At 40.7% G+C, this 8,885-nt stretch overlaps 1 non-coding gene across 1 annotated transcript; it reads right to left on the bottom strand.

Moving 5' to 3' along the window:
- Positions 1-3,269: 3,269 nt before the first annotated feature.
- Positions 3,270-3,376, bottom strand: LOC141650655 (small nucleolar RNA R71). The gene has a single exon (XR_012546676.1). It is a non-coding gene; the product is annotated as a small nucleolar RNA R71 (small nucleolar RNA).
- Between the last annotated feature and the right edge of the window lie 5,509 nt (positions 3,377-8,885).

Below are 8,885 nucleotides of genomic sequence, written 5' to 3'. Positions count from 1 at the left end.
ACCCGACGACATCACCCACATCATGAGCCATTAATAATTCAGATTAACCGACCGTTCATCTTAATTGTGGTCATCTAACAAGCAATAGTCGGCAACATGCTTCCTCCTCTATTTAATATCCTTGATTAACGCTTGGTTGCTCCGGAGCATCTTCGACACCACATTTGTGTTGAGACCACCTCTACCACAGTCGAGAGAGCAGCCCAACCCGTCCCCCTTTCCACGAGGATGGCTCTTAACAGAGGATAGGGCTTTACCAGACGGAATGCGCATGGTAACAGGTGTCGCCTCCATAACGGGCTCTTCAGATTTAGTTACGCGAGCACGTTTTGTGGATTGCGGCCCTATGTCACCATCTGTTTTCCTCTTAACAGCATTCAACTTTTTTGTCAACGGATGTCCAGCAGTTGCTTTGAAATAACCAACCCGGATCAAGATGTCTTGTCTGATACTGTTAATGTCACAGAGGACGAGTGTTGCAGCAATCTCAGCACGGTACAAACTCATAGCATCCTCTTTCCCGAGGTCACATTGAAAAGGGCTTCCGCGGTAAAACATCATATGTAGCATCATGAAAACACCACAGTCATTTCTAGAATACCCTTGACCTTGCCAACTGAACTCAATGTTCACGATCTTAAACCCGCTGACCTTTGCCCCCTTAGACAGGCCTTTAGACACTAAATACTTCCCCATTATATTTGCCTGAACATGAATACGCGTTAGTGTGTTAACGTAGTACGACCCATATAAATTGGTTGACTTTTGGATATCGGACACTCACCAAAATACGTGTTATCCCTCTGATGTGACCATAATTGGCGCATATTTAGCCCCCGAATTAACCTTGTTCCCATGCTTTTTAGTGCCTATTTGGGTCATTTCTTATCTTTAGTTCTTTGTTTTGCATATTCTTTGAGATTTTGATCCCTTCGTAGGAAAGAAGTAAGAATCTTGCATTTTCATGGCAAAACGAGACTAAATTGATCGAATTCAATGACCAAGCATCAAGGAGAGACACGATTAGAAGGCCTTTGTACATATTATAGTAGAAGAGCAAAGTTGAGAAAGGATCCTTGAGTCCCCAAGGAAATCCTTAAGGAATTTATGAAGAAAAGGGAAGAAAAGAAGAAGATTTGTTGCTAACTGACAATCCGAGCGGATTGTCACCAATCCGCCCGTCCTGCAGCAGCACAATCCGAGCGGCTTTACCTTAATCCGCTCGGATTCCACCTCCACAATCCGACCGGATTCCCCTGAATCCGCTCGGATTCCAACGCCAGAATCCGCCCGTCCCGACCCTATTCCGCCCGGATTCCAGCACAGCACGGATTGTCTTCTCCACGCTACGAAGAAAGAAGCCCTTCTCTCGAAAAATACCGGCTCCTCATTACTCAATCTAAAAAGTGTAATTACTAGTTTAGCCCTTAGTTAACCCTAATGCATCCTCCCTAATTTCCACTATAAATACCCCATTAGTCTAATTAGGAGAGCATGTTCTTCTTATCAATAATTAGTGTAGTTAATATCAATCAAATCTCTCTTTAATATTGTAATCAAGTATTAATCAAGTTTTAATCCAAGTTTTAGTTCTTTAATCTCTCTTTTGTTCATCCTTTATTTTGGGTAATTGAAGATTATTTGGGTTATTGTTGGTAGATTGACAACCTTTCAATCAAGCATTCAAGTACTTCTTTTATCTTTGCTTTATTATTGGAATCATTAGTAGGTATAATCTCTTAATCCCTTTTAATTATTGTTAATTACTTTCATTTATTCATCATGTTTCATATTGTTGGTATGATTGACAACCTTGCTAGCATGATCAACATGATAATGAGTGAGTAGTCTCTTAGCTAGGGTTAATGGGTGATTAGGGGAAACCAACATGGGGAATGATTCATGCTTAATCTAATATGCTTTCATGTTTTATTTGCTTGCTTGTTTTGATCTCAACTCATGCACATGTTATATTTGATGAAATGCTAAGCCTATGAATCCTTGCATTTACTATCATCTTCTATCTTTTCAATGAGACTTGTAAGACATAACCCAACTCGAGTCTCATTAGACCATGCAGGTTGTTGAGTAGGGAAGATTAAGTCGACTTGTGGGTGTTGTACAATCTAATCGATTCGGCTCTGGGACCCAAACTTTCCTAGGATTGTAAGATATAACCCAACTCAATCCATCACAACAATAGTTGCTTGCTTATAATTTGAGAACATGTTTGTATGATCATATCCCATGATTCCCCTATGATCCCATGACACCCTAGTGCCTTTAATCAATTGTTTACACCCCTTTAATCTATCTTGCTTGTTTATTTTCATTGCTATTTTAGTTTAGTGACCTTCTACATCAACCCAATTTGTGACACCCCTTAGACACCATTAGTTTCAATAGAAATCTCATTTCAACTCCCGTCCCTTGGGATCCGACCTTTACTTACCTCTTTACTAATTGTAGAGTTGTTTGTGGAGCTATAAATTGTGTTTTGATTCGACCGTGACCCAACGGCCACATCTTAATTTGTGAACACTTAGCGGGATCGCATCAAAAATGGCGCCGTTGCCGGGGACGGTGTTTGTTTGATTTAGATTTCTTTTTATTTTTATTAGTTGTGTCTTTCTTCGCCTTGAGGAAGTAAAACTCCTCAAGGTTTGTTCTAATTGTTTTCGAGTTGTTTGATATTTTGCATGTCTAGAAGGTTACAAGGTGATTTGTTACCTTTTGACCGTGAAATCGAAAGAACCTTGACGAACAATAGGAGACTTGTTAGGAGGAATTTAAGAGGTATTAGTGAAGTTGTTCAACCCACTAGTGAGTTTGTCAATCCTTTCGCAATAGAAGGAGAAGAGAACCCATTACACAATACCCCACAAAATCCACCTACAATGCCAAAATTCTCGTCACACTCCGTACCCACCGAGGAGAATCTACCAAATGGTACTCCTACACCGCAACATCTAACCGGAAATTTTATTGCCAAGTCCGCCTTCATCCAATTAGTTGAGAGGAGCCAATTTGGGGGGATGCCTAGTGAGGACCCTCATTCTCATATGGAAACCTTTTGCGACTATTGTGATGCTATCTCTCAAACGGGCGTGACTCAAGACCAAATTAGATGGGTCTTATTTCCTTTCTCTTTAATCGGCACCGCGAAGCAATGGTTGAAGGGCCTTGATAAGGCCACCCTTGGAATAGATTCTTGGAAGAAGTTGCCTCTAGCTTTCTACAAAAAATTCTACCCACCGGAAAAGACTAACATGCTAAGAGCTCAAATTACGGGTTTTAAGCAAAGGGATGAAGAGTCTTTGTATGAAGCTTGGGAGCGGTTCAAGGGAATTTGTCGCTCATGTCCTCACCATGGACTTAGCGAATGGTTTTTGGTACAACAATTTTGGAATGGTTTATATGAAGATTCTAGGAACATTCTCAATATGGGATCAAATGGAATGTTCACCGAAGTTGATGACAATCAAAAATGGAACAAGATTGAGGAAATGGCGGTCCATAACTCACAATATAGTAGACCTCGCAAGGCTACTAGAGGAGGAAAGCATGAAGTGGACTCCGTTACTCAATTGGGTGCTCAACTTAGTGCTCACATTGACACAATCAACTTGAAGTTTGAACAAGCTATGGCTAGACTTGAGGAAAACTCAAAATCTTCAAAGCATCATGTTAATGCCATGACGGCATCCTCATCAATCCCAAGTGGGATATGTGAGAATTGTGGAACTTTGGGACATGACCAAGGTGAATGTAGGGGAACAAATGAACAAGTGAATGCTTTCCAAGCATACAAGAGTGGTACCCCTTATTCCAACTTTTACAATGAAAACACCAAATTCCATCCAAATCTCTCATACAAAAGCCAAAATGTTCAAAACCCTCAAACAACATACACTCCACCACCCATGAGAAACCAAAATCAAAGACCCTTTTATAATCAAAACCAAGGTTACCAAAATCAAAATCCATACAATCACCAAAATGACCAAAGCTTTGATGTCCAAAAAGCGGTCCTCCAAATGCAAAAGAATCAACAAGAATTTTTCACTCAAATGCAAAAAGATAGCCAAGCAAAGGAAACCACCATCAACAACATTCTAGCTCACACCAAGATGTTGAAAACACAATTGACTCAACTAGCATCTTCAAGCTCACAAAGACAAAAGGGGCAATTACCACCTCAAAGTAATCCCCCTAGACATGAAACGGTTAGTGCCATTCACTTGAGAAGTGGTACAAGGTATGAAGCACCGAAGAAGCAAGTTGAGGATGAAGTTGTGGAAGCTAGTGAAAAGGAAGAAATTGTGCAAAACTCCAAAGATGGAGAATCATCAAAAGAAGAAAGTTCAAAGAAAAATGAAGACAAGGCCAAGGAGAAGGAGCCCATTGTGATTAGACTCCCTTTTCCAAGTCGTCAAGCCAAGCCCAAATTTGATGATCAACTTGGAAAATTCATGGAAATTGTGAAGAATTTGGAAGTCTCAATTCCTTTCACGGAATTAATCAATCACGTGTCGGCCTATGCGAAATACATGAAAGATATCCTCACAAAGAAGAAGTCGATCCGGAAGCTTGAGACTATCGCCTTCACTAAGGTGAGTAGTGCAATACTTCAATGGAGTTCACCTCCAAAGTTAAAGGATCCGGGAAGCTTCTCAATACCGTGTACCATTGGCGACACAACGATCAACAAAGCCTTATGTGATCTAGGGGCTAGTGTGAGTGTCATGCCGTACTCGGTGAGTAAAAGGTTGGGGATGGGAGAGCTTAAATGCACCAACATCACACTCCAAATGGCCGATAGATCGACGAAGACACCGTTAGGGATATGGGAAGATGTCCCCGTGCGAATTGGGAAGTTTTTCATCCCGGTGGACTTTGTCATTGTTGATATGGAGGAAGATTCCAACATTCCAATCATCCTAGGAAGACCTTTCCTACACACCGCCGGTGCGGTGATTGATGTGAAACATGGTGAGCTCACTCTAGAAGTGGGAGATGAAAGCATAACTTTTAATCTTGACAAGACTATGAGAGCTCCTCGTTTGCATGAACCATGTTTCATGATTGATCATTATAGCCGAAAGGATGAGAGGAAGAAATCGGAACTCCAATGGAAGAAGAAAATTGAAGATGCTCCATTCAAAGAGCAAGTGAATTGTGACAAGGAGAGCTTGCAAAGCTCATCAAAATCAACCAAGGAAGAAGAGGATGGCCTCATTGGCCAAGAGAAGAAATTGGGAGAGTCGTCTCCATCTAAGCAAGAGATTTTCAATGATTAACTTAATGAAGTTTGTGGTCTTTGGGACGACGAATTTGAAGGGATTTTTAATCCCTACATTGGTAATGCCATCGATCAAGACCAACAACAAGGGCCAAGGTCTATTGAGAACCTCTACCATGATAATGAACAAGCCTTCGATTACTTTTTCAAGGTGTTGAGCAACATCAACAACACCTTGGACATGCCCCCTTGACATCTCATCAAGAATGAGAGTTTGGTGGAGTCCTCCCTAAACCACCACTTGTAAATATTTCTAACTCCCTAACTTACATTTCAATTCTTGTATTACATTTTTTTGTCATATTTGGATTTTTATTTACTTTGATCAAAATAATTGTCATGTTTGAGAGAAGTGAGGGAGGGACTAACAATTTCAATTGATGTGTAGTGCTTTTAGCTTAGTGTGGGGATGGCAATTGCCTGGACTATCCATGCCTTAGTAGTGCCCCCACAATGACGAACACAAGACTTGAAGAAAGAATGGAAGAATGGTATGGGAAATGCATTGTGCACGGATGGAACTGAATCCGTGTACACAGGGGAAGAATCCGAGCGGATTCCTGAGAATCCGCCCGTCTTCAGTAATCCGAGCGTATTGCAGAAAAGACGCCCGTCCTGAACTGAGCTGAATTTTGAAAAATTATTGACTGTGATTGAATCCGGGCGTCCTGTGAAGAATCCGCCCGTCTTGTAGAATCCGCCCGTCTTGTAAGAAAGACGTCCGTCTTTGCAGCTGAGGAAAACAAACAAAATTTTCTGGACTGAAATCCGTCCGTCTTTAAGCAAATCCGCCCGTCCCGTGTTCATCAAATCCGAGCGGATTATCACCAATCCGCCCGTCTTTAGGCGAGATTTGTAAAGCCCAGAAAGAGCAGAATCCGCACGGATTGGGCAGAATCCGCACGGATTGCCCCAGCAGATTCGAAAATTTCGGTCTCTTTAAAACCCCTCCCACCTTCATTCATTCATTCATTCATTCATAAACACTACCCACCACATCAAAACCCTCATCCTCTCAATCACAAAAACAAAAACCCTCAACAACATTCACCAAAAACAAATCAAACCATCCTTCTAACAACAAATCAATCACCCCTTCTTCAACAAAAATCAAAACCAAGCACAAAATCTTCAACCTTTGAGTCGATTTTTGATTTCATAAAGGCAAAGCCTTTCACCTTCAAATCGATTTGGGCATACTACAAATTGAAGATTTTTCATTCTTTTCTTGGTTAGTTCATCAATGGCAAGGACTAAGGGAGCACCAAAGGCTAAGGCACTCTCACAAAGGCAAAAGGCTCTTCAAACAAAGAAAGCATTGGCTATGGTGGTAGAAACACCAAACTTGGAAGTGCAACAACAACAACAACCTTCTATGGGAGCAACAACACCTTCTACTCCGGTAATTGATCAACTTTTGCATTATCCGGAGGTAACTTTTATTTCCGATACCCATAGAAATACCTTTGTCAAGTTTGCTATGAAGTCATTACAATCCACCAAATTCATATGTGAAGATACCTTAGAAAAATTGGGTGTTCTTGAGCAAACTAGAGCCTTTTTCAATGCCATGGGGTTGAAGAAATTATTTGAAACAAGGGAATTGACATACCCCTCCCTTACCTTGGAATTTTTAAGTTCTTTGAAAGTCACCAAAGTTGAGAATAGGGAGAATCTCGAGTTTCGTCTAGCTAATGTTAGTAGACGCATTACCTTTAGGGAATTGAGTGAAATTTTGGGTCTTAGTGATGAACCAAGTTATTTTAAGAGTTATGGAAAGTATGACCCCGAACCTCTTTGGGAGGCAATCTCCGGGAAGAAATTTGAGGATTTTCATGCGAGTCGTGCTCTTTTGGTCCACCATCCGGGCATAAGAGTATGGCACAAGGTCGTGGGTAACACCATAATTGCTAGGAAAGATACCAACCATTTCACAAGACTTGATTTTATTCTCCTTGAATCGGCTTTGAATATCGGAAGAGTACACACCAAGCCTTACAATTCTTTGAGGCTCTTGGTAGATAGATGGCTCAACATTGATTGTGGGAAGAAGGGCACGACCGTTATTGTCAATGGCGGCCTAGTCACACTCCTAGCTAAGCACTTTGATCCTAACTTCAATAAGGATAACAAGTACAAAGCAAAGGAGGGTGGCCATCTTGTTGATATGCATACTATGATTCACAAGTTCAAGTGGGTTGCCCATAACCCCCTTGACACTAAGTATGGATGGCTCACTAGTGAAGCTAGATCGTTCACCTTGCCTTCGAAGATTTGTCGTCTAAGCGTCCACCGGACCAATTATCTACTTCCCCTTTTCAAAGAGGCCGAATATATCATTCAACAACAAAAGGGTGATCTTGAAATGCCCTCCTCTTCCATTGTCATACCACCTTACCCCTTTAAGTATGAAGAGTTCAAGCCGGAAGGAGTTGAAGTTGGGAAAGACTATGTGACTCTTCTCATGCAAGCAATGCACAAGCAAGCCTATGAAGATCGGAAAAATGCCTACTTGGCTCAATATCCACCCCTCCTACATTTAGCTAGGCAAGAACTACTTGACCCATCTTGTCCTTTGCCTAGTTGGGCGGATAGAGAAGTCCTATTTCCGGGTGCATCTAGGGTCGTTTTGGGTGACAATGAGGTTGTTGGAAATGATGAAGAAGTTGATGATAATATTGAGGAAGAAGCAAGTGAAGAAGAAAATGATGGTGAAGATGATGATGAGGAAGAAAGTGAAGAAGCAAATGACAAGGGAAGTGGCAATGTGACCACTTCTAATGAGGGAAGTGATGATGATAGCATGATGGAAGATTAGCAAGCCTTGGAGACTCCTACCCTCTCATGGTTTGTCTATTTCTCTCTTTGTATTTTATTTAATTTTGATCATTGTTGGAGTAGTCCTAGCACCATTAGAGGACTCACACCTCGGTACCATTGAGGTGTTCTCATTCTATTGTTCCCATTTTCAAAATCCAAAATGACAAATTAGTTTCATGCATAGCATAGTGTGTGCATGAACTACACCCATCCTTGGACATTAGCAATAGTGTCTCACTCGGTTTGGGGAAGTTAATGCATACACAACGGGAGGTAATCTAAATTATCCTCTCCGTCATAACAAAACCATGCATCATGTAGTGTAGCTTAGTGTAGATTGCATTTAGTATAGAAATCATGCATCATCTTTGCATAATTTCCATCATTTTGGCCATTGAGGACAATGCTCATATTAGTGTGGGGATGGGAATTCTAACATTTAACTTCTATTCAAAAATCCAAAAAAATTGAAAAATCTCAAAAATCATAAAAATTTGAAAATTGAAAACCCAAAAACATGTTTATTTCCTTTTGTAATCTTGTATATATTGTCTTGTATATATTGTGTTTGTTCTATCCTTGTTCACATTGATTGACTACGCCACATCCGAGACATGAGGATATTGAAGACCGCATGGTATGATCTTTCCAATCTCCTTTTTCCTCTTTATGTTAATGACTATGTGGCTTTATTTTGATTGATGCGGTATAACAGTGTGAACTTAGGACTTGCATTTAGTTTATATGACATATTAGTTGATAG

The sequence above is a fragment of the Silene latifolia genome, chromosome 3 (assembly GCF_048544455.1).
Source record: "Silene latifolia isolate original U9 population chromosome 3, ASM4854445v1, whole genome shotgun sequence".
In the NCBI taxonomy this organism is placed as follows: Eukaryota; Viridiplantae; Streptophyta; class Magnoliopsida; order Caryophyllales; family Caryophyllaceae; genus Silene; species Silene latifolia.
The sequence above is the reverse complement of the archived record's forward strand: the minus strand, read 5'-3'. Positions and strand labels throughout refer to the sequence as shown.